We start from the raw sequence: 24979 nt of genomic DNA on the forward strand, positions 1-24979 counted from the left end.
CCTGTAAGTGTGTGTGTATGTGGGGGGGTGTTAATTTGTCTGTAAGTGCTATCTGGTGGAGTGGAGGGGGTTGATGTGTGTATAATGCGTATGTGTGTATGTGTGTGTGTGTGTGTGTGTTTGTGTGTGTGTGTGTGTGTGTGTGTGTGTCATTGTATGCACATGTGTGAGTGTGGGGTTGTTCATATCTCTCAACTTCCCTTTGAAATCATTCAGTACATGGACATGGACATACACATGAGACACCAGGAATACATTTCTGATATGGAATCTCAGGACAGCTGATAGTATAATAAAGTCTGCAGCATGAAACATGCATTGGGAGGGAAAATTAGACACCAGGGATACTGTTTTAATTGCAATCAGTAGAAAGGTGAAGGAATACCCACATATGCAGCACTAAAGATGAATTGGTGAATTACTAGACAACACCAGAGAGTGTTTCCAAATATTACTGTAGTCCACATAAAAAGTTAAGAGAGCAACAGATCTTGCATCTACTGAACAATAGTTACATATGACACTGCAGTGCATGACATTATTGAGTGACTGTAGTAGCCCATAACATATGGGGGCCATGCTCAAAACGTCTGGAGAAAACCAGGGTGAACACTGGATGACATCAGGGAGTCTCTGAAAAAAAAAAACAACTCCAGTCAAGTTAAAAAGGTAATGGAGTAACAGGTCATGTTTTGTGATCACTTGTCTAAGCAATTAGAAGAATGATACATCAATGCTAGGTATTATTGACTGTAATTATTCAATACTGATGCAGAAAGGGGGAACTTAAGAGAAAAAACTAGGGACATTCTGTAAACAGAGGGACAGGTAAGTAGTATGGTGTGTGTGTGTGTGTGTGTGTGTGTGTGTGTGTGTGTGTGTGTGTGTGTGTGTGTGTGTGTGTGTGTGTGTGTGTGTACTGTTAACCAATAATGTATAGGTCTTAAAGTGCATTTCTTGTTTTCCCCTCACAGGTGGCGAGGTGGGTCAGGGTCCCTCCTGCAGGCAATCTGATGTTGGTGCCCATACAGACACTGAAAATGATGATAGGTGTGTTGAGGCACAGGTGGGGTGGCCAGAGGATGAAGCTGCACCATTGTTTGACATCCCACTGCTATCCACCCCTTCCCAGCACACAGTCACAATGCCTATTCATACCCCATCACCAGTGGCCATAGTTGAGGGACAGTTGGTAGTTGGTGGCATGGAACAGGACAGTGTGGCATCTATGGCACATGTGTCTGGACACAGCAGTCACAGCCGGATGTCCAGCGGGGTACTACATAGGCAGATGTACAGGTGTGCTTATAGGAGGGTTGCTGGTCATCATGAGCTGGGCAGAAGTGCCACATCTGATACCACCAGACGCATGTTTCAGGCCTTCATGGAGGTGCAGGCACGTATGGAATGGAACACTATACAGGGTCTGGAGTTGCAGAGGGCTACTCATTCAGCGGTTACTGACAACATCCGTGATCTTGCAGGTGCCCTCCGTTATTTTTCAGAGGTCATGGATAGACAGTTGGGTGAGATGGTGGGAATCCTCGACCATGTAATGTTCATGCTTGAGCATATGGTGGGAGTGGTGCAATGACCATGTGAACATAGGCCAGCAACACCAACAGCTGGAGGTTGACGTGGGCATGCCAGAACACAGGGCCACTCCCTTAGTGGCAGCACCAGCCCCAACACTGCAGGGGGGATGCTGTCCACACCACACCAGAGCAGGCCATGTGCACACGGCCCTGGCCAGTCCCAGGAGCAACTCAGATCCACTGGACATATGTCATCATCAGGGGAAAGTACCATATCATGGCTTGCACCTGGTGGTGCCCGTGGAATCCCTGGCAGGCACAGTTCTCATGTCCATGGCCAGAGGTGGTGAACTGCACACCCTGCCAGGTACAGTCTGCAGCTGTCTAACAAACACCTGTATAGCGCTGCCACATGGCAGTACTATGTGCATGCATACTCACACACAACACAAACACAGCTAGGGCAACCCCATACCTACACACACCATATCACCATGGCCAAATTCATAATTAAACCCCCTCACTCACACACATGGTGTCAAACTTATGGCTCAGCTAAGGTCTCTGGAAAACCAACAACACACCCTGTGCATATGATGATACCTGTGCCACATCCCTGTCATCCATAACACTGATGCAGGGACAGGCTAATATGGTTCTGATGCACAGGGTGACTGCACTACGGTGGACCAATGTAATGCTGTGCAACATGTTGTCAGCAGTAAAGTTTAATGCTTACATGTCAGGAAGTATAGCTGTCCAGCCATGATGCATTATAGCTGTTATTAACAGTGAGTGATTGTGGTCTCCATAATGTATTCCGTTTGTGCTTTTGGTGTCCATGTGTCAGCAGGAGGATGGTCTGCTGTTGAATCCTACAAGGGGTATGGCACTGTGCTGACACCCTAGCTGTGCCAGATACTGGGTACAGGTGAACACATGTCACAGGTCTGTATAACAGTTACTGCATGTGCCACATGGCTAATAGGTCTGGAGGTGGTGTATACAGGTGACTGCATGATGGTTGATGTCAGCAGCCCTTCTACAGTGGACAATGGTAAGTGTAATGGGTGGTACACACCACATGTTTGTGTATAACACACACAGAGGCTTTGGTGTTGATGCAATACACAGGGAATACTGTACATATGGATGCATGTACCTGTGCAAGGAACCCATTGTAGCCTATGTAATTCCACCAAGACAGAATAGACACAGCAACACTTTGGAAATAAGCAGTCTTGTAGTTTAATGTCATTGACGATGGCATTGGCAGGTTTTATGTCCCCGTCCCCAATGTAGTGCAAGCCTCAACTCAGTAAACATAGGTGTGCTGGTTTGGGTGGCACAGCCCTACCCTTTAGAGGGTGAGAGGTGCTGTAGAACCGCAGATAGTGTGATAGACAACTACTTAACATGTTAACATGAACTGTACAGTATTATGGCCAGCTAAGCAGGGGGATACACTCAACAGTAAGTACAATGATGGTGGCTGTGTCCACAAGAGCCACACCCAGCTATATATACCAACCCCAGTATCGCTGTACACCTATAAGGTGGGGAAGAGGGCATTTACAGAGCTACCACTAGTTGTAATGGAATGTTTTTCTACAGGGGGATACCTGTGAAATGTTATCATATACCAGACAGTTCCCAGACAGATGATCTCCTAGAACATGTATAGTTTGCAAACAGAAGTAGATTCCATCACATACACAGACATTCTTACTTGGCAACACTGGGACTAGAACCCCTACCTAGGGGTGTAGTGCTACTGATGTGTCTGGCCTTAGTTGCACACACCACACAGCTTTTAGGATGAGGTGTGTTCCAGGTTACATGTTATGTGAAGAACATCCCCAGGCCTGTACAGTATGGTAATGGGAGATGTACTGGACGTTTATGGACAGTACATAGTGTGACATACTGTCATATACACATTGACAAACACAACACAGTCAGACACACATCTGAGAGACCTGGGCTTATCAATGCTAACTACTTTGTCAGTGTGTCCATTTTGTTACAAATAAGTTGCACAAAGCACATGCATAACTGGGCTGGATAGTGTTATCAGTTACCTATATGGTTGATGATGACAGTGGTCCCCATACAGTGGAACATGGGACATGTGCCAGGGGTACAATGGTGTAAAGACAGTATACCTAGCACCCACACTCCACAGTGGATAATGTGTGCACTTACACCCATGACCATGATAACACTCTGACATACCCACCATCACACATTGACCAGGACTGCAATACAACCCATTGTCTATCCCAAGAGTTCTGGGATATGCATCTAATGCACATGCTACAGGGATAGTAGGGGGATGCATTGTCATGGCTCTCCTACAGTCAGCAACATCACTATCCCTAATACTATGTGGAAAGGTGTATTGTATTAGGTGAATGTGGCCACAGAATGCTGTACCCTACAAATATACATACATGGACACATACACACACTTGCCAGAACTCAGTGGGTATCCCATGCCTATCAACCCATTTGTACAGCAGCATTGTGCTGGTACTGCAAGCCACAGGTAGCACTTAAGGTGAAGAGTTTAACAAGGTACATGTAATGTCCAGTACAGCAGCAGCCACATCTAACTATGGCAATGGGGGGGTGTGGTGGGTTTGAAGGGCCTCAGGGTATTCTCACCTACAGGTCTACAGACACACAGACATGGATATTCTCAGTAATGCATACATACACATTTGTTAGTACAAGGGTCCATCGGTTCAAGTGTTCATAGGTGTATACCAGGCAATTGTCCATGGAGAGATGGGAAGTGTAGGGGATGTGTGTACAGTGGTATCATGCCACCTGCCATGTGCCAGCAGGCCATCTATCAACAGATACCACAGGGGTGATCCTCAGGGTGAGAGTTACATGCAACAGCCAATCATCTGATTGCCTCTTGCAGACTGCCACTGAGGTGCTCCAGTTGCCATGTATGCAATATGTATTACATAATATGGTCAGTGTCTGTCTTGGAAACCTGTACCCAAGCATGTTCTGCTGACTGTGGTAGTGTAGTTGAGGTATCCATGGTGTGTGGTGCATACAGGGTGTGGATTCCCAGCTGTGGCATTCATAGCACAGCTGGGCAGATGTGTCAGTGTCAGTCAAGCATAGATTGCCTGTAAGTAGCCAAGATGGATACCTGACATCTGCACATTTGTACAGAGGAAAGACAGGCAGCTAGCCAACTAGCTATGCATTAGGATGAATGTGTTGACAAATGTCTGACACCAATAGGTATGCCATTACTACATGACAGCAGCCCTCACTGACATGTGCTATACACACAGTGGTCTACAGTTATTTTCCACATCAGATCAATATCCAGTAGGAAATATTTAATGAGACACAGCTCACACACCAGGAACATAACAGTGAGGACTCAGAGTCAAACTTTGCATGCAGGGCTGCTTGGTTCCAGTACTACATTCTGCAATGTACTCTTACATGGGAAAGCACTGACAACAGTAGTACCATAATGATACACTACATGCCAGTGTGACTGCATATAACCTACGATACTACCCATGTATGTAACACCTTCAAATAGAAAAGTGTGTTGTACAAGCCATATATACTCAGGTGTCCCAGACAGCAGACTCACACCTCTTGCTACTTAAATGACAGTCATAGATGCATGTTATGTACATGGCATTAAATGCACTTATTAAAGATGTCATTACCCTGCTATTTTATCAGACCAGAATGTGAGCACTTGTTACCAGGGCTGAGCCATGCTTAGCAGGCTTCAGCATTGCTGCAATATAAATGCTAAGCAGATTTGCGCACTGGTAAGCGAAGCCTACACGGTGTAAGTGCCTGTACATTTAACCATACATTAGCAGCACTTACCATCACGCAAACCCATTTAAAGCTGATCAAAACTGCCTTAACCACTTTGTATCCAACAGCCCTTGTTCTGCCCAGGAAAAAATAACCAGCCCTTGAACCCAGGTCCCTGTACACTATAGTCACAGCAGTTAACCACTAAGGCATCACAGCTGTGAAAAGAGCTGTTGTTTTTCTAATATGCCTGTCAGTACACATGCTGAATAGTTTTGAACAACTGCTATGACTTCTACAATAGCGTAGTACTTGTCAGTGATATTACTGTTGAATCATGTATGTTATATCTAAATATGCATATATCAGATAAATACAGTGTGATACATCTGGGAAGGAATATACAACAGTTATGTTTACACATAAGGATATGATAAATAAATAAATAAATATATATATATATATATATATATATATATATATGTAGATATATGTGTACATGTACATACACACATATATATTCATATATATGTATTTACATGCATCTGTATATTGCGTTTTATATATATATATATATATATATATATATATATATATATATATATATATAGTTATATATATATATATATTTGTGTGTGTGTGTGTGTGTGTGTGTGTGTGCATGAGGGGGTGTGTGTGTATATGTATGCAAATTGTATATGTGTATATATATATATATATATATATATATATATATATATAATTATATATATATATATATATATATATATATATATATATATATATATATATATTTATATATGTATAGATATGTATATATATGTCCAGAACATGTAGTGGAGTCATATCTCAGCACCAGTAGTTTCAACCTTTTAGTGTAAGGGGATGTCATGTAAGTATTGCAGGGATAAATGTAAACTGTTGCTACTGTAACAGGGGTTGTCTTAACATAAATGCTGTGTGTGGGAAGTCACATCTGATATTGTCATGTACGCCATCAGTTACTGACAGGCATCCTAAGATTATCATAGTACAGTACCACAGATATCACAGTGATGGTCCTGTGGAATACAGCAGAGATATGACCAATAAATGTGGACAGTCTGACACACTCTGGTCAGTCCAGAGGTATACACAGAACCCCTTAGTGCAAGACTTATGTACCAAGCCTGACAAAGTGGATGTTAATTGCTATGTAAATGGGTATATCACATAAATAGTGGAATACATATGCTCACACAAATTATGCAGTCACACACTCCTGTCTGTCCTGACACATAATAACTGGAGGAGCAGATGTCACAAGCCCACATACTACCCACATGTTAGTGACATACAGCTGTACAGTATCCCACTATTTTTTCAGAAATACACAACAGTTATGGTGGCCCAGCAGCAGTACATCTGACAAATATCTGGACATAACATCACAGTGGGTAAGTACACTGAGCTGCTAGGCATGTCACAAAGCACTGTGCAAGCTACAGGCAGACTGCCACAACACTGGCCTACATGTCTTATGGGGGAATGCACATGTACCTGCAAATATAGCAGGCTCTACAGGCATGTAACAGCATAGAGTAACAGACAACTGTGTGAAAGTGTATACCCACAACCACTCTGAACACAGCCAAAGCCACATGTGGTAAGTGTGTTTAATATTACAGTATATGGACTGTCTGATCAACACCATCCTCATATGTGCCACTCACACACTAACCTTACATATACTGGGCCAATACACCATGTATTCCAATGCCTAACTGTGGTATGGGACATGTGTGGGTTTGGCCGTACAAACATGTACGCCGATAGGGTACCATACTCTGGAGCAGCATGCAACATCAGATAGAACAGGACCAAGACCAATTACATCTACCACAGTCTGTACACAGGCCAAGGTACATATACACAATGCACACTTTGTCGACAATCACCATAAGTACACAGACCTCACTACTGTACACACTACAACAGAATGTCTAGGTTTTGTCCTCAAATATAACCCCTGCTATACATAACATGTCTTGCAGTCTGTTATATCACTGGCTTGTTATTAGGTATGATGTCAATAAATAATCGTGTACTGAACATATGCAACTCTTACTGCATGACATATGTACAAAGGTTGACGGAGATGTGGCTGGAGGCAGAAAAACATGGCCATGTTGCTGTGGTAACCTCATACATTTACTGGTGTAACTGGGTTTGTTGTGACATATGTCTTCAAAGGGATATAAAGTCACTAACTGTCATGGCTGTCACCATGAACTGACTGCAGTCCTCAGACTATGCTACTGCATTTCTAAACATAGGTCATCTGTGAGTTACACAACACATGTAAGACTCCAAACACTGGCCAGTCTGAAGATAGCCCTACAGGTGGGGGTTTCCTCAATCACATAACACTGTCATGACAGGTATTAAATCATGAAGACCAGCCATATCCACACAAACCCTGTTAAACCAACATAACGTCAAATGTAGAAGAGCAGGACTTAGATTCTGTACTCATGTCTGGAACAACCCCCTCTTCTTTGTTGCCTTGTCTCCACAGTGTAAGTTGTAAGAGGTATATCTCACCACCCTCTGTGCTGCTGTTTGCCAAACACAGACATGGAGTCCTGCTTACAGTGAAGGAAAAGGGTCAATACCCACATGATGTTCCTAGTTATAGGAGTGCGTTTCCATGCAATTGCCTATGGGAATGTTACCACAGCTGTTCCACATGCAATCAGCTAGTGGGGGACTTCAACTCATGCACAGGCCATCAGCTGATCATGAACCTCACTTACAAAAGACAAGCTGCTGCCTAAGCAAAGCAGGTGTACTTCTCCACATCCACCAGAGAGGGAGTGAGGGAGACAGAGACAAAGTAAGAAAGAAAGGGGGTAGGATAGTAAAAGCTAGGCATGTTTGTGTCACACACTTACCAGTATGGAGTTTCAACCCCCTGCCTATGTATTGCTATTACATTTTTATGCAGTTATTGCATGTGCCACAGAGTTTACATGTTGGAGAGCTGTCCAAAGGTACATTTGAAGTTGAGTGATATCAGCAATAGTGATAAAGGAGGGATAAGGTAAATGTAGTACATGTGACTGTCCACAAAAGCTGTTGTCAAGGATGACACAGCCACACTCTCAGGGACTCACACACATTATCTCAGTGGGCAGGGTCAGGATTAAACTTTCTAAATAACTTGTTTGCTACACTACAGTATTACTCAGGTATAATTTGCACCACAGATGTTATCAGGCTGATATATGGGTAAAGGGTATGTCAAGGTGACTGACATCAGAAAGCATGCTTCAGTAGGGCAATGGGAATTGTAGTGAGTGTGAATGGCTTCCAAATCATTAATCTCCACACACACACACACACACACACACACACACACACACACACACACACACACACACACACACACACACACAGGTTTGCCAGTACTGACCTGCATGGGTTCATTGCTTCACAGGTGTGTAGTGGTTGACTGTACCAGAAGGCTGTACAAGGCTAGGAAAAAGGTATACCTTGGCATCAGGCCACATGACAATGGTCTGCAGTGTGGCACAGGGGTGTAGTCTCTGGATTGGCCCACACAGGTGGGTATTGTAGTCACCATCCAGTCATCTGGGTTACTATTGTGGGTGACCAGTGCTTTGCAATGCTTGCCATGTATGTGTTCTATATTCCATAACATGGACGGTGTCTGAGGTGTGCACATGTCCCACATGCATGACCTGTGACATGGGGAAGTGTACCTGGGGTGTCTGGGACATGTGTGGACAGATTGTTATCATCTAATGTGGCATTTCTGACCTCATATGGTGAGAACTGGCAATGGAACTCAGGTTGATCCTGTACTTACATCAACAGCATGATACAGGTATTCACTGGTGTTAGTGGCATCTGTCCATACAAGGCATGTGTATAAGGCATGGTATTTCCTTTGTGGGTTACATTTGCTGACTCTACAGTTATTGCAGGCGTCCAGTGGGGGACATAGCAAAGGACAACTGTATGCAATTATTTGCCTATTGTAGGCATGGAACAGGGTGCCATGTCCTCTGTAGCCTGCTGCAATCACACCACGGTTACTATCTGTGGGAAATATGTAGGAAATTACCAACATGGTGACTGTTGCCTAGCCAAGTGTGTTTGTGTATGAGACATGGGTGGAGAGTGTTCTCTGGGTAATACAAGGGTTGCCTATATTGTTTCCTTATTCATAATGTCACATGTAGGGATATGGATTATCTACAGTAGCCTCTCTGCTGTTTGACATCTGTTGTCCTTCTAAGGTGGACGTTGTGACACGTAATAGGTCCTCCATATAAGAAATATGCAAAACCTGCCCCACAATGAGTCCTGTTATTACACAATCACAGCTACCTCCACACAGGATACTGATGACAAACACACACACACACACACACACACACACACAAACACAGTGTCTCACAGTTGCCATGTCTGGAATTATACCTCTTACCTAACTAGTACATCATACTACACCATTACACAGTTGTAGCACGCCATGGAGCTTACATGGCTAATCTTTCACTAAAGGTGTATTTCAAGGTGAATGACATCAGCAGGCTTGCCAAAGTAGGGCAATGGAAAGTGTAGTGACTGTGAATGGCCTCAAAAGCATTGATCCCTACACAGACAAATAAACACACAGAGTTTCACAGCTGCCATGGCTGGGATTAGAACTCCTGCCTAAATAGTACATCACACTACAGAATTACACAGTTTTAGCATGCACCATGGAACTTACAGAGCTACTCCTTCACCAAAGGTGTATTTCAAGGTGAATGCCATCAGCCTGGCTTGTCAAAGTAGTGCAATGGAAAGTGTAGTGACCGTGAATGGCCACAAAAGCATTGACCCTATACACACACACCCACACACACACACACACACACACACACACACACACACACACACACACACACACACACACACACACACACACACACACACACACACACACACACACACACACACACACAGAGACAGTTGCCATGTCTTGGATTAGAATTCCTACCTAACTAGTACATCACATTATAGCATTACACAGTTATAGCACACACCATGGAGCTTATAGGCTTATAGGACTACTTCTTCACCAAAGGTGTATTTCAAGGTGAATGACATCAGCAGGCTTGCCAAAGTAGGGCAATGGGGAGTGCAGTGTGTGTGAATGGGCCATAAACCACTCATCTGGAAGCACACTAACAACACTCAGTCGCACACAAGTTTACTTTTAACAGTAACATGTATACAACTGCTAGATGAATACTGACTTGTACAGTCATGTTACACAGTTATCACAAGCACCACAGACACTATAGTGCTGAGGGATACAAGAAGCAAATGTCTACAGTGATTGACATTTGCACATTATGTGGTTGTAGCTAGTTGGATGTGTGCTGGGTGGGACAGGCCTCATGATGAGAAGCTGTTTCTCACTGTCTGTCATTCTCTTCCACACATCTATGTATGTGTAAGTTTGGCCTACTATAGTGTGTTATATGAGTGTATTCCTATCAAATGTGTTTGCAAAACATGACTGATGTGCAATGTGGAGTTTGTGCACAAACATCTGTGACTGTCAGATATTTATAGTCCACTGTTGTTTCCAGACATGGGCTTCATTTCTGTAAGTGTGAAAGCATGCCCAGTATGACCTTTCAATATTTTGTTGTCAGACATGGGCTTCATTTTTCTAAGTGTGGGAGCATGCCCAGTAAGACCTTCTGTATTGAATATGTGAATCCATTCCAGGTAGGTTGTACTCCAGTGTAGGCTTTTGTGGTCTACACCTACAGCTAGCAACCTGTTTCTGCAGGATATCTGTAGATCAGTTGACAATATGAGGTCACAATGGGCAAAGGATAGTGGGTTACTGTAAGTAAATGTTTCTGCACTGCTTCTGCTACATGGCTGGTTTGGTGTTTGCAGAGATATTCAGACATATGTACTGTTTTACACTGTGATGTTTTATGTCATGAACTACTGACAGGTATACATATTTGCTTGGAGTAATTTCCTGGGGAACACAGGATGAATAAAGCTGTTTCCAGTATTGTGGTCTGTAGCCTATATATTCTTGCACAATCATGCCATTCTGGAGGGTGAACTGCAGACACTTGATGATGGGTTTGTTTAAATGGTTCAGTAACTTGGTACTGTGGTAGCTGAGGACCCCATGCTTGTACATCCATCGATGTGGCAGTATGGCCATATCCTGCTGTGGCCATACCTCACAGCTGTACAGATTCACACTGGTTACCCAGAGGCAGGGCTCATATTTCTGGTCATTACTCCTTCACATTGTGGTTTACAAGCAGGTTTGTAGCCACCTATTCTTGTGTTTGCAGGCAAGGATAGTATGTGTGCATAGCTACTTTTTAGACTTCACACACTCCATACTTCTATCCCCCCTCTGTTATTCTATCCTCTTCCAAACATTATGCAAACATTATCTGATAAGTATCCCTATAGTTATGACTTCATCCCAGCAGTATTTAGGGGTTGGTCCACAGTTCATGCAGTGGGACATAGTGGACATGCTACTGAGATTTGTCAACATGGCCTTGCATTGGGGTTCTGTGGACTATGTTATGTTGTTATTTGGGAGTCCATGAGATAACATACATTGGCAGTACGGGTGAGACACAGGCCTTTGACTGAGGACTGTAGAGAATTTCGTAGTGATGCAGGCCATGTGTAACAGGCCAGTGCATTGTGTCACTCCTACAGTCTCAGGCTGCAAGCCACTATATTCCCCTGGGTGACAGGGTAAGTGTGTAAGGTGATAATGTCAATAGTTTCTGTCCTTATTGATCCACTGGTGTGGATGCTGGCAGGGTGCTGCTTACAGCTAGGGACACACCTGCATGGGACACCTCTTCAGCATGCTGCATTCTGTGGCTATCCCCATACAAAGGTGGGGGTCATATTGTACTCATTCCCAACAGCAGGGATAAGACCTGTGAGGTACCTGTAGCTGATGGTGGGGTGAACTGGGTGCATGTGTGGTATGGAACCTGCTTGCAGCTGACTCACAGATATGCGTGGGGCATTCCACTTATGCTGGCTTTTGCAGAGACATCAGCAGTTTCTCAGTGCTTCATACCTGTGCCTTTTGTGGTCTGCCAGTGTTTGGCCAGATGACATTAGTATTCCATACTACACAGCCAACTAATGTGCTGCTAACCTGTATGTACAATTCCAAAGGTGTGTCCATTTGACAGTAACATTTTATACACTCTCTGTTTAATTATGGTACTTCCACCTGTGTACTGTTTGCATGTCTGAGCCCACATTCATGCCTTGTCCATCTTTCAGGTGGTGACAGATATTACATCCGAACAATTAGTATGGATTACTGATGGAATGTGTCTTGCTGGGATGCATTGTGTTTGGCACTGCAGTTGTGAGAACTTGGCCCTGTCATCAACAGTACTGGCCATTGGCCACCAGGACACAACCCACCATGTCTAGATGCTGACGACTTTCACACAATATACAACACACACCAACCTAACACACACAGCCACGCATATTGTACATGTGATACAATCTATCCTGCTACTTTGGCCAGCTCAGGTAATCTGTGCTCCACTGTCATTATACCTACACATACATGTTACTACATTTCTACATAGGATTGTGGGGGGGGGGGCACACCTGACAACTGTACACATTTGCTATGACTGTACTGGTATTTCAGGTACTCCATTTCATTCTGTATTCTGACCTATCATACAAACTAGAGGCATATTCATGGACTACAGTTCTTAAGTTTTATTGACCTGCATTTCAGTTTCAGACTTCTTACCCTTCAGAATTAACATCCCACTGCCTGACCTGTTGTAGTCTGTCTGTGTAGGTCTGGAGGGGGGCTGTCCTACATAGTCATCAATCAGAGGCCTTGTCACAGCCTTTCTTTATGTTTGTCTACACCTGTCCTGCTGGCTGAGACTGTTGTTGGGTACGTGGGCCTCTCTGACATGCATATGTGTGTCCTATGGACACACATTTGGCCTGCCACATGTCCTGCAGTGGGTTTTGTCACCTTGTCTAGTACTGCCTACTATGCTGACACCAGTATTTGTTAAGGATTTCAAGCTGCAGATATAGGTGTCTACTATTTGCTGGCATCCCATTCAGCCACCCATTTCCCTAACATGCTCACATCCATACCACAGATACAGGTAGCAGAACATACTATTCCTTTCAGCAATTGATAGTGAACATGACTTACCTTGTGGTTGTGCCAGTACTGAGGATGGTGCTGGAGGGATGACTATGTTGGATGCACATAGTACACTCCCTATACATGGTTAAGCACAGGTAGTGTCATGTTTGGCACCCCTTTTACTGTATGTGTGAGTCAGAGTAAGGTGTCATTACCTGGGTTCCTACCATGTAAGTGTATGTGCTATGCATTGCCTCTTTGCCAAGGCCTGGGGCATACTGGGCACTCCTTTTTCTGATTACTGCGGCAGGCTGATGTTGTTCCTATTCCGAGTCCCTCTGTGCCTGTGCTGGCCTTGGCAATGGTGGGGAGCTGTGTGGCCCTGCCCCATGCTGTTCTTGCTGCAGCTGTTTCCACAGGATCATATTGTGCAGTATGGCACATACAATGACAATTTTGGTACATGTAGCTGGTGAGTACTGCAAGGCTCCACCAGATATGTCCAGGCACTGGAGCCATGACTTGAGCATCCCAAACACACGCTCTATTATGATTCTGGTCTGTGCATGTGCCGCATTATGGAGTTCTTGTTTGCGTGTGTGTGCATTTCTGATGGGTGTCATCAGCCATGGTTCCAGTGCATAACCAGCATCACCCACTAGGTGGACTTATGGGATGTTCCCATTGGCAAATCTCTGGTACATATGCCAGATGAGGGAGTCGTGATAGCATCCAGGACTGCAAGCACACACATTCATTATAATTCATTATAATGCCCTGGGCATTGCACATGACCTGACAGTTGATGGAGGGGAAGCCCTTGTGGTTTATGCAGACTCTACTCCACTTGCCAGGTGGTGCTTTGATGTGTATGTGCGTGCAATCTATAGCACCCACTACCTCAGGGTATTCTGCTATTTGGTGGAAGAGACGCATATTGCTGGTCAATGCCTCATGGGTGTTGAGGAAATATATGTGCTCACTGGCATGTGCTGACATGGCATCCAGGAATGGTTGGAGTACCCTGGATGCTGATGCCTGTAAGATCCCCATGATATCCCCAAATGGCCTTTGGAAGGTACCTGTGGCTATTATTATTAAGTCTACACATACCATGGTTTCCGCCTGGATGGGTTCCCCTCTGTTGGTTCTGTGTGTGAGGTGTGACCAGCACAGATCAACAATTTGCTGTAGGAGGTCCCTGTCCACAATATAGCACTCCACTATCTCCAACTCATATAGCCCCTTATAGGCTACCCTGGTCTGTAGACTATTCTCCTTCTCCTCACTGTGGGTTGGTTGTCAGCATTCTCATCCTCAACACCCTCAGCCTCTTCAACATGTTGATTTATGATTTATGTTATGTAAAATTTCCCTGTTTGTGTACACCAGTGGTGTAGAGTTTCTGGGAAAAAACAGAGGGAAAGGTGTTTGCATAGTTTATAGTGGTGTGCTCGGCTGGGCTGCTGCCTGTGTAAATGGCTGATTCTGTTGCATTTCACCTGCCAGCTATGCTAGTTCTCCTTGGTTAACTTCTTACTGCTGTTTTCCCTTCCCATTGCCTTCCTGTTTAAGTCCCGAGGTGTGCTGTGCAAACCCAGTGCTCAGATGTGAATGGAGATGCTATTTTCTGGTTTACTGTTTCTTTTTTTAAAACCCGTTGTGCGATGCACACACCCGTTTAGGCAATGTAAAGTGTGCTTGGCAGCTTTAGACACACTCCCTTCCTTAGCTCTGCTAAGCTAAGGGCAAACCCAAGCCACAGAGCTCCAATAAGCTTACAGTATGCCTGACACACACCTCTATGATGTCTGCTATCTTTTAGGCTTGCACCATGGTTTTCATGCACCTACACGGTTGGGTGCAGGCTAGCCATGAGGGGAAATCTGTGATTCAGTATCATTCTCCTCATTTGCTTAGAATTACCTGCTAATGCCTAGTTACAAGTCCCACACTGAGCCTTCCCCCTTAGCAACTACTATTCACTGGCCTTGTTGTTTTTTGTCTGCCATCGACTATAATGTCAAAATTGTGATTTTGGAGAAAATGCTTTTTTCAAGGTTTTACTTTTATTTTTCGGCCGATCCCATTTGCGTGCTGCTACCCTACGCTTAAAAGGCCAAAATCAGCCAAAAAAAAACGTTATTTTTTTTTATTTTGCAACTGTTTTCCATCCCAATGGCCATATATTTGGCCATTGGCATGCTCTCCACATTATATACACCCTTTATTTGGAGCTGTAATGGCTCGATTTTTTAGTTTGCAGAAATGTACTTGGTTACTAACTGAGTACACTTCTGCAAGTCACACTAATCCTGCACGGATGGCTGCCAGCTTCCTGGATTGCTAATTCACCTCATTTGCATGGTTTTCACATGTAAATGGGGTAATTAGCATACAGGAACTGTTTCCGTGCAGGGATAGTGCAGGAGTGCTCGTGCATGTCCCAGGAGCTTGTTCCTGGATCTCTCAGCGGCCATATTGCCTCCAGTAGCGCCTGCACTATTCCTGCATGCCATGCGGATCTTGCTGAATCCCAGGGAGTGTGATGCTTTTGAGAATAGATGGAAGTTAGAGGGGTGAAATGAAGTGGTCATTAATAGAGCTCTCTGGATAAAGCGAGTGTTAAACTGAGTGGCATTGGACTCTTTGTTGCATGAAGTAGAAGGGCAGGGTGTAATGCATTATTTATAGTGGACCGAAAAGCTTGGGATTATTTTGGTACTTTAGGACCGCGGTGGGGGTGCTGCGGTAGCGTTGTCACCTCACAGTAAGACACTATCCGGTTCGATTCTCAGCTAGAGCATTTTCTGCGTGGACACATGCAAGAATGGGTGTACCTTTGTTGAAGGTTGTGTGTCAGGCCTGGCAAGCCAGTACATAAAAATCAACTGCCAATCATTAGTGGACCGGAGTTCCACTGTGGCGACCCCCTAACCGAGAAAAGCCAAAAGACACAAAAAAATTATAGTATGATTTCTTGTCAGATTTAACAAGAATCTTGGTACAGTTTCTGAGATATGTAAAATTTTGTTGATTGTGATTATTCTTATACCATTCTTTCCATGCTGTATCTCTTTGCAATATGAGTTCTTTGGTATTTTTTGTCAGCAATGATGCTGTGTTAGTTTTTACCCTTCTTGTGCTAACTGCTGCTAAATCATTTATATTTTAGGAAAGTATAATTGAAATAACTGCTTCATCAAGGGGTACTACTCAATAAATTCCAGTTGTAGAGGGTCAGGACTGTAATAAATTTGTCTTTGTCAAATTTGGTTAACTTGTGTACTTGTTTACAGATTATTTGTTTGGGTGAAGCATGCTGTTGTTGTCTGATTACATAGGCTGGGAGATGGTCATATATAATGTCTATAACAAGGTTTTAAATCATGCTGGAACTATAGATGTTGTGTAAAATGTTGTCTAATACAAAATCTTTATATTGTGAGGCTTTAGTTACTTTGGCAAATGCTTTAGCGTAGTTGAGTCTTTACTTATATGTAAATTCACTCTGAAGTTTTATTTGAGAAGCTAAGTTGGTTAGAAAGACTGAGAAACAAGGCTGCTTTAGTCAACTGGTGCCCTGGGCAAAAAGGCTGTACAGTGCCACCCCCCCCATACACACACCACACAGAAACCAGTACCTCCATTTTGGTCTACCTACACCATCCAGATTACTTTTTTCTTCTTTTTTTACAGTTTGTTTTACTCTTCAGTTTTTTTCCCCTGTATTCCTTCAACATATTTTAAAGAAATAATTTCTTTACTACAAAATAAATAAATAAATACATACATACATACATACATACATACATAAATAAGTTAATAAATAAATAAATAAATAAATAAATAAATACATTTCTAGAAAAGCACCCCCTGCTAGAGTGGGCAGCCATGTAGTCCTATACCTAAGGCTGGCTATGTTGAGAAAAGTAGCTGTTTGACAACCCAGTCAGCATATTCACTTAATATTCCTTCTTTTTTTACTTTTTGTTCCTTCTGTTCTTTTCAAATGAACTCTTAAGTCTCATTCATGTTTTTTTGGAGCTGTGCAATCCTGTTGGTTAGCTTGGATCAGTGTCTGCAAACAAGAGCTTGCTCAGCTGATAGCAGGTGGTACTCATGGTTTGCAAGGCATGGAAGAATCTTTATATCATTAGTGACAAGAAGTATTTTAGAAAATGATGACTGGATGTCTGAATGCATTCCTTTTTTTATTCTGATCTGTTGCAAACAATATGAACACATCCCCTGGGATTCATTAACAATCTTTTAGGCTTTGCCTAAAGCTTACCCAATTTAAGCATATTAGCGCTCATTGAATATGCATATTGTTCATCATGCTTACATGTTTATAAATACCTTTTTGTGGCTACCAGAAGTGTTGGTAGCCATGAAAATGTGCAGGGAAACACTAGCACACAATGTAAAAAAAACAGCTTGCCTGTAGGCCAACCTATTATGTGAGCAGGTCTGAACAGCTTAGACAAAGTTAGGGCAAGTTGATTGAGAGAATTAAGATACAATGGAAGTTAAATGGGGTGAGTGTACACAGAATGCAATTGTATTATAGGTTCATAGGTTCATAGCTAGGTACTAGGCTATTGGCCCAAGGGCCTACGTAAGCCTAGCCAGCAAGGTTCCATAGCTTACACCACACAAGAAAGTTATTTTCCTGTGCCACTGTCCAGCAGAGACACAGAAGTGATCCCCGGGGTGTATTTCCTATTTCCCATCCACTCATCAAGATTTTTCTTGAAGAGTGCTAATGAAGAACTTTGCTTAACATAGATGGGTAGCTTGTTCCAGAGTATAGAAAGTCTCTGGGACAGGAATCTATCCCTCAGCATGTCCTGTTTATTGTGGTGACAAGGTTTAGGTCCCTAGAGTGTGTAGCTTCAAGGGATTGGCATTTCTTTAGGTGCAGCATGTCCAACAGCTCTGGGTTTGGAATAGCTTTATATGTTAGGCAGAGATCACCTCGGAGTAGATGATATGCTATGGAATAAAGCTATTAGTGTAGAAATAAATGAGAGGGGAGGTCAAATGGAGAAAATGTACTCAGATAATGCAGTCAAATGTGCTTATTTCACAAAGAAACATTTTTAACATAAAACTTCCATAATGATGTAATAATAATTAATAGTATTCACAATTGTTGACCCATGCACATAATTAAAATGAGCATGATAACAAAGGATGTGAGAGGGAAACAAAGCAATAGTCTAACAAAGGGGGAGTAAATGTGATATAACAAGCTGGGTTGAGATAATAGCAAAGGCAGTGGACACAGAAGGGTTCTTTTCATAGATTGGATTATTGACGGGTAAGTACATCATTAATAAATCACTCTTAAAATTTGATACACTAGTCAGGAATCTGGGAACTCATGAAGAAAGTAACCTAGCCCTTGAACAACATGTGTTCAAGGCAGTAAGAAAATCCTTTTATGTTGCTCAACTTATAAGCAAGGGCATAGCATCTAAGTATACAGAGGTCATTGCGCCACTGTACACCATCCTCATCAGACCCATCATGGAGTGTAATGCCCCCTTCAGTATGTACAACTGGAATGTCTGTAAAATTTCATTACAAAAAAAATACAGTGAGTAAACTTAATGTCCTTTGCTGATAGCCTCAAAGCCCTGTCTTCTTACATACAAGGCATCCCTGGACCCTATTTTGATGAATCTTTTACACATCTTCAAAACAAACAGCATTAGAACTACTAGATTAAAGGAGGTAAATTTACTTGTGACACACATAGCACACTTTGGAGAGACAGATATGTTTTTATAGAATTCCTATTGTCAGGAACAGGTTCCCCATCCATGTGAATCTGAGTCCCTCCATGTCCCTATTTTAGCTCAGCTTGAACGAATGGATAGCTAATCAGAAATTCCCCACTGGTCTGGCTCCTATGTCTCTGATGGACAATGGCAGTCAATATATCACTCCTATATAAATGTTGCCTCACAGCAAGAGTTTTTCCCATTCGATTCTCATCTAGTGTGTGGGGATTGCCTTCTGTATGGAGTCTGCATGTCCTCCCCGTGGGTCGAGTGGCGTTCCGAAAAACATGCATGAATGGGCATGCCTTCGTTGAAGGTTGGTTGTCGAGCTGGCAACTCAGCAATGTGAAAATCTACTGGCAATCATTAGCAGACCGGAGTTCTGCTGTGGCGACCCCTAACCGGGAAAAGCCAAAAGACAACAACATAAATCAAATTTGTGGGTCACAAATGGGTTGCATAGCTAGGCTTATAATGGCCCTAGAGATTGTTAGTCTATTATATACCTATGAACGTATGAAGCTATGAATATGACATGTATATACACAGAATGTAAGCATCATGCACATCAGAAAGAAACATGTTTTTTTCCATTTGTTATCATTTAACAACCATAGAAGTGGTGTATATTAGCTTGAAACATGTATTAGACAAGTGTGTGTTATATTCATGTAAATCCCAAGCAGTAATATAATAATACTCAAAATACAAAAGTGACAAATGACAACACAGGTCTGATAACATTTCACTAGTTTAATGTAGTCTAAATCAACCTTAGATTAGATAGAAAATGTACAGAAAAGACAGATTGTTGGCTTGGATTTGTTAATGTTGGATTTTTTTTTTTTTTTTATTATTTTCCTTTTGATTGTGAGCACTGTACCTTTGATCAATACATGAGGTTGATATATATGTGAAATTAACCAATGGAAGCATTTTGTATATATTGTATATAATGTGTGAATTTGTAATATGGTTGTGAAAAATAATAAAAAATGATTATTGAAAAAAAAAACAGTTCACTAGTTTAATGTCTACGTTTGTAACTGAAGCACATTTTCTACATGATTCTACTGGACATGCTTGGTAGGAATTACAGTGAACAGCCATAATAGCATGTAAAAGACAGAAACAAAGAAGAAAATGTCCTAACACAGACCCAGTCACACCCTATGTTGGTCTTGCATCACGGCATACAGAGAAAAATGTTAGTTAAGCCCTCATGTCCTATAAAGCTGTCCATTGTGAAAAAAAACATAAATGTTTGGATGCAAATAGGCAATACAGTGCATAATTATTTGGAAAAAAAGTAATGCCTTTGAGCAATCAATGACATGCTTAACATTTGTGTCTTGCTAGACTCGAACACATGGCAAGTCAGAGATCAGAAAACAGTGCATCAGCCTTTGATGCTACAGAAATACTCATACCTTTTGTGCTATGAAAGACACTCTTGAAGGGCTAACAGCACTTTCCTACTCAGTGGGTATGGATCCCTGACCTTGGATAATGAACATGGTCCTCTGAGTGTGCCATAAATACTTTCTTTATGTAGGCAACTCCTGTCTAATACATTATCTGCCAGGGAGATGTTATCAGATTCAAACTCCTCCTGTAATACTAGACACTATACAGACCTGTGTACTGACTGTATCTGCCAGAGTACATAGTAATGAAACTTATTATAAAAAAACTGAAAGGACATTTATTGATAATTTGTACAATATTAATTTGTCAGAATGATCCAGGCGGTAACTATGTTACTGTCCACATAATGGTGAGTAGTGGAGTATCAATGGTTCTTGGGCAAGGAAGCTGTTTCTGTTGTTTTACACACACACCATCCAAGAACTGAACCACACTCTGTGTAGATATATAATACAAGTCATTACTCAATGGGTTTGCCACATGAGCATTCACACTGTGACATTCACAGAACAACTGTTTCACTGCCAGGAAATTATAAAATTAGTTTATATTTCTTTTTCCAAAGTAAACATTGAAAGTAATACCTTGATGCATTGTTTATGTAATGTCAGTACATTCATATAATGTTCCCCTTAGCTGGAATTGAAGAGCAAGGTTTGTAAGTCCACTGACTAATGACGTGTATAAATCACATGTGTCACAATGGAAGCCATAACAGCTGTGAGACTCAATCTTTGTGAAGACATTAAATCATATTATTGTGTAGCAAACAATTTATATGAGATAAAAGGGAAGCAGGAGGTTTCTCCCATTGTAATTGAACACATTATAACAGTGGTGAATGTTATTCCTGCATAACAACATCTGAACATACAATGTTTATAGTCAGTCAATGTGGATTTTGAACACCTGACTATATGACAATTAAAGTTACATGATATTGTGAAGAATGAATGCACCACGGTGCAACTGTTGTCAAAATTGTGAGATATTTTGGTATTTGAAGGTGTGACATAATGTTATTGCTGCAAGGGATATGTCTGCCTGTAATTTATTTATAATACTGTTGCTACATGTCTATTTGTCACACAACATTGCCTGATGTTAGGTATACCCAAACATGTGTCATACATAATGCAGTTGTCATTGTGATGGTAGAATGGTAATCATGCACAATGTGTGGATAATCATGGATTTGAAGACATGTCTTATTAAGGCAACAGCATGTATAACAGCGTCTCATTTCTCCTTACAAGAAAAGCCATACCAATTCTCTAAGGAAAGCCAAATACCATCAAATGGCATCATCAGTATCAAATAAAGCATTTCTTTGTGAACAATTAGCAGACATTCTAATAATAGGAATCCCCATTTATACGCAGATAACAGAATGACAACATTGTCACCTATATGTACATCCACAGTCATACTGACACAAGTGAGTCTAAGGAGTAATGGCTGGATTTGAACTGACTGTCTAAGATCACAAAGTATATAATACTACATGAATCACATGTGCCACATGAGACATTGACTTACAGTTGTAACAGTGCATATTTGAATGGACATCACCATTGTTTCATAGTGTGATATTTCTGTTAAAAAGGAAGGAAGGTGGTTGAAGAGTACAGTAACACTGTATAGCTATGCATCCTATATGTATTAGAAACCTTCTCTAAACAGCACAGCATACACTCATAGAAATCAATTGTTGCTAGATTCAAATCACCAACCTATTTAGCTATGCAACAGTCAGTGTCAAAGGATTTGACATATTACAATTGTGAGGAGGTTTATGTTTGAAAGCGTGATGTAATCATTGTGTTTACAAAACTGCAGTCCTCTGCCAGTGAATATACATCTCCTAAATGGAAGTTTATAAAAAAAATATTGCCACAAACCATATTATACATGACGGTAAACACAGTCACATTATTTAAGCAATGGTGGATTCAAACCTCTACATATCTAGTTGCACAATTTGGAGTACAGAGTATTACATGCAAGTGTCACACAAGAAGTCTTGAGTTTTACACTGAGAGAGTGTACTTATGAAAGGATTACCTCATCAGTGTGTTGCAGAGAAGATATTTGTGGATAAGAGGAATCTTCTTGAAGTGCTAAGGATCCTTCTGAGCCAAATTATATACAATACTTCTGATGAAGGCATACATATCTGACTCTTGAGCAACTCCCACACACAAACATACACACATACAAATACCATCATTCTTGCATCTGAACCCCATATCTATCCAGTTACAGAACACAGAGAGCACATTATTAACTGTGAGCACCACAGGAGAAGTCTGACCTTTAAAGTGACAGAGTGCACTTATGAACAGATGCCCTGATCAGAGTATTGCAGAGAAGATGTTTGTGGCAAAAATGGGATAAATTGATGGGGGAGTTTTCTCCCAGTTGAAATGCTTCCCCTGAGTCAAAGTAAATACAACACGTCTATTAAGGAAACTAGATGTACCTGATATTAAAGCTATACACGTATACACACACACACACACACACACACACACACACACACACACGCACACACACGCACACACTCGCACACACACACACACACACACACACACACACACACACACACACACACACACACTTACCATTGTGAGATCTAAGTACTTCATTCCATAAAGAAAACACACCAAATACTGGGGCTGCTTTAGAAAAATAGCAAATTCCTGACCCCTAACTCAAAACTTCTGCTAGCTCAGTCCTATCTCCTCTCTGCCCTCCTCTATTGCTCCCCTCTATTTTCCAATCTACAAAATAACCTGCTGGCAAAGCTTGACCAAACCTACAGCCAAATTGGTAGATTTGTTACCAGCAGCTCCTATAAATCCCATCACTGCACAGCACTCACAAAACTACATTGGCTTGAACTCCCACACCTTCTGGCCAAAAGTCAGCTAATCCAAGCTTTTACAATTTTTAATTCTAACTCTAACTGTTCATCTCTGTCCAACCTGATCTCCTGGTACATCCCTCCCCGTTCCCTGTGCAGCTCTGATAAACACTTACTACAAGTCTATAGACCCAATAAGAACATAGGTAAAATAGTCTATAAACACTCCATTTCCCTTATCTGGAACAATCTTCCACTCCAAATCAGAAGCCATACCTCACTTTCTAACTTCAAACATGACCTGATACTGTATTTCCATAAAAACCCTATATGACCCTCAACCACCCTACTTAACCCCTCCCTCTCCCTATACCCACTTTACCACTAAGTTTGATCTATAAGACATTTCCTATTTCTATAACTTACTATAGCTATATTCTCTCCATTTTACACCCTTCCTCTAGATCACTACATCCCTCCTCTACTACTTTCTTCTTCTGTACCATCTCTTCCTCTGATCTGAGGCCCCTTGTACATACACGTTTCTTTTTTTTACTCCTGCACTAGTTTCTTTCTCAGAACTGAGGCCCCCTGCACTTGCAGAATTTTCCTTCTAGCCTCTAATGTAATAATGACATATTATTTTCTAATGTTTACCTATAATCTTATTCCCTTACTGCATTCCTCTTGATTTATTATCATTGTTTTTCTTTGTACACCCTTATTATTACATTTTTGCATATAGCTATGTTTAATTCCATTGAGTGAATTATTTTTTTTCTTATCCATTGTATTCATGACATTGTTTTGCTCTGTATTATTGTAAACTTGTCTCTACTTGTATGTCTGTTTGGGGCTTTTCCCCTCCGGTCTCCACTGAAACAGGTTAAATTCTTACCTAGCTGGACCAATCCAGTTAACAAATGCAAAATACAATAAAATAAAATAAATAAAATAAGTCACATACCTACTTAATTACACAATCTAGAGGACACTCTATTAATTGCAGATGCCATAACAGAAATCTGACTCTTATTGGGAGAAATTGTACTTTAGAAAGAATGACCTCATCAGTATATTGTAGTGAAAACATGTTAAATGTGGGATAAAGGCAAGAGGGTGCTGTGCCCAAAGTTACAGTTCTCTCCTGCGTGGAAGAGGAGACAGCACATCTGCAGGCAAAGCTTTACTTACCTGTCACAAAAAACACATACACACAAACGTGCACCACTGTCAGATTCAAACCACCTACATAACTAGTTACATCTGTAATACATAGTATGAATCCCAAGTGCCACAGGAGAAGTCTGACTCTTAAATGGAGGGAGTGCAT

This window comes from Protopterus annectens, chromosome 3.part0 (assembly GCF_019279795.1).
Source record: "Protopterus annectens isolate FY-2018-M chromosome 3.part0, PAN1.0, whole genome shotgun sequence".
Classification (NCBI taxonomy): Eukaryota; Metazoa; Chordata; order Ceratodontiformes; family Protopteridae; genus Protopterus; species Protopterus annectens.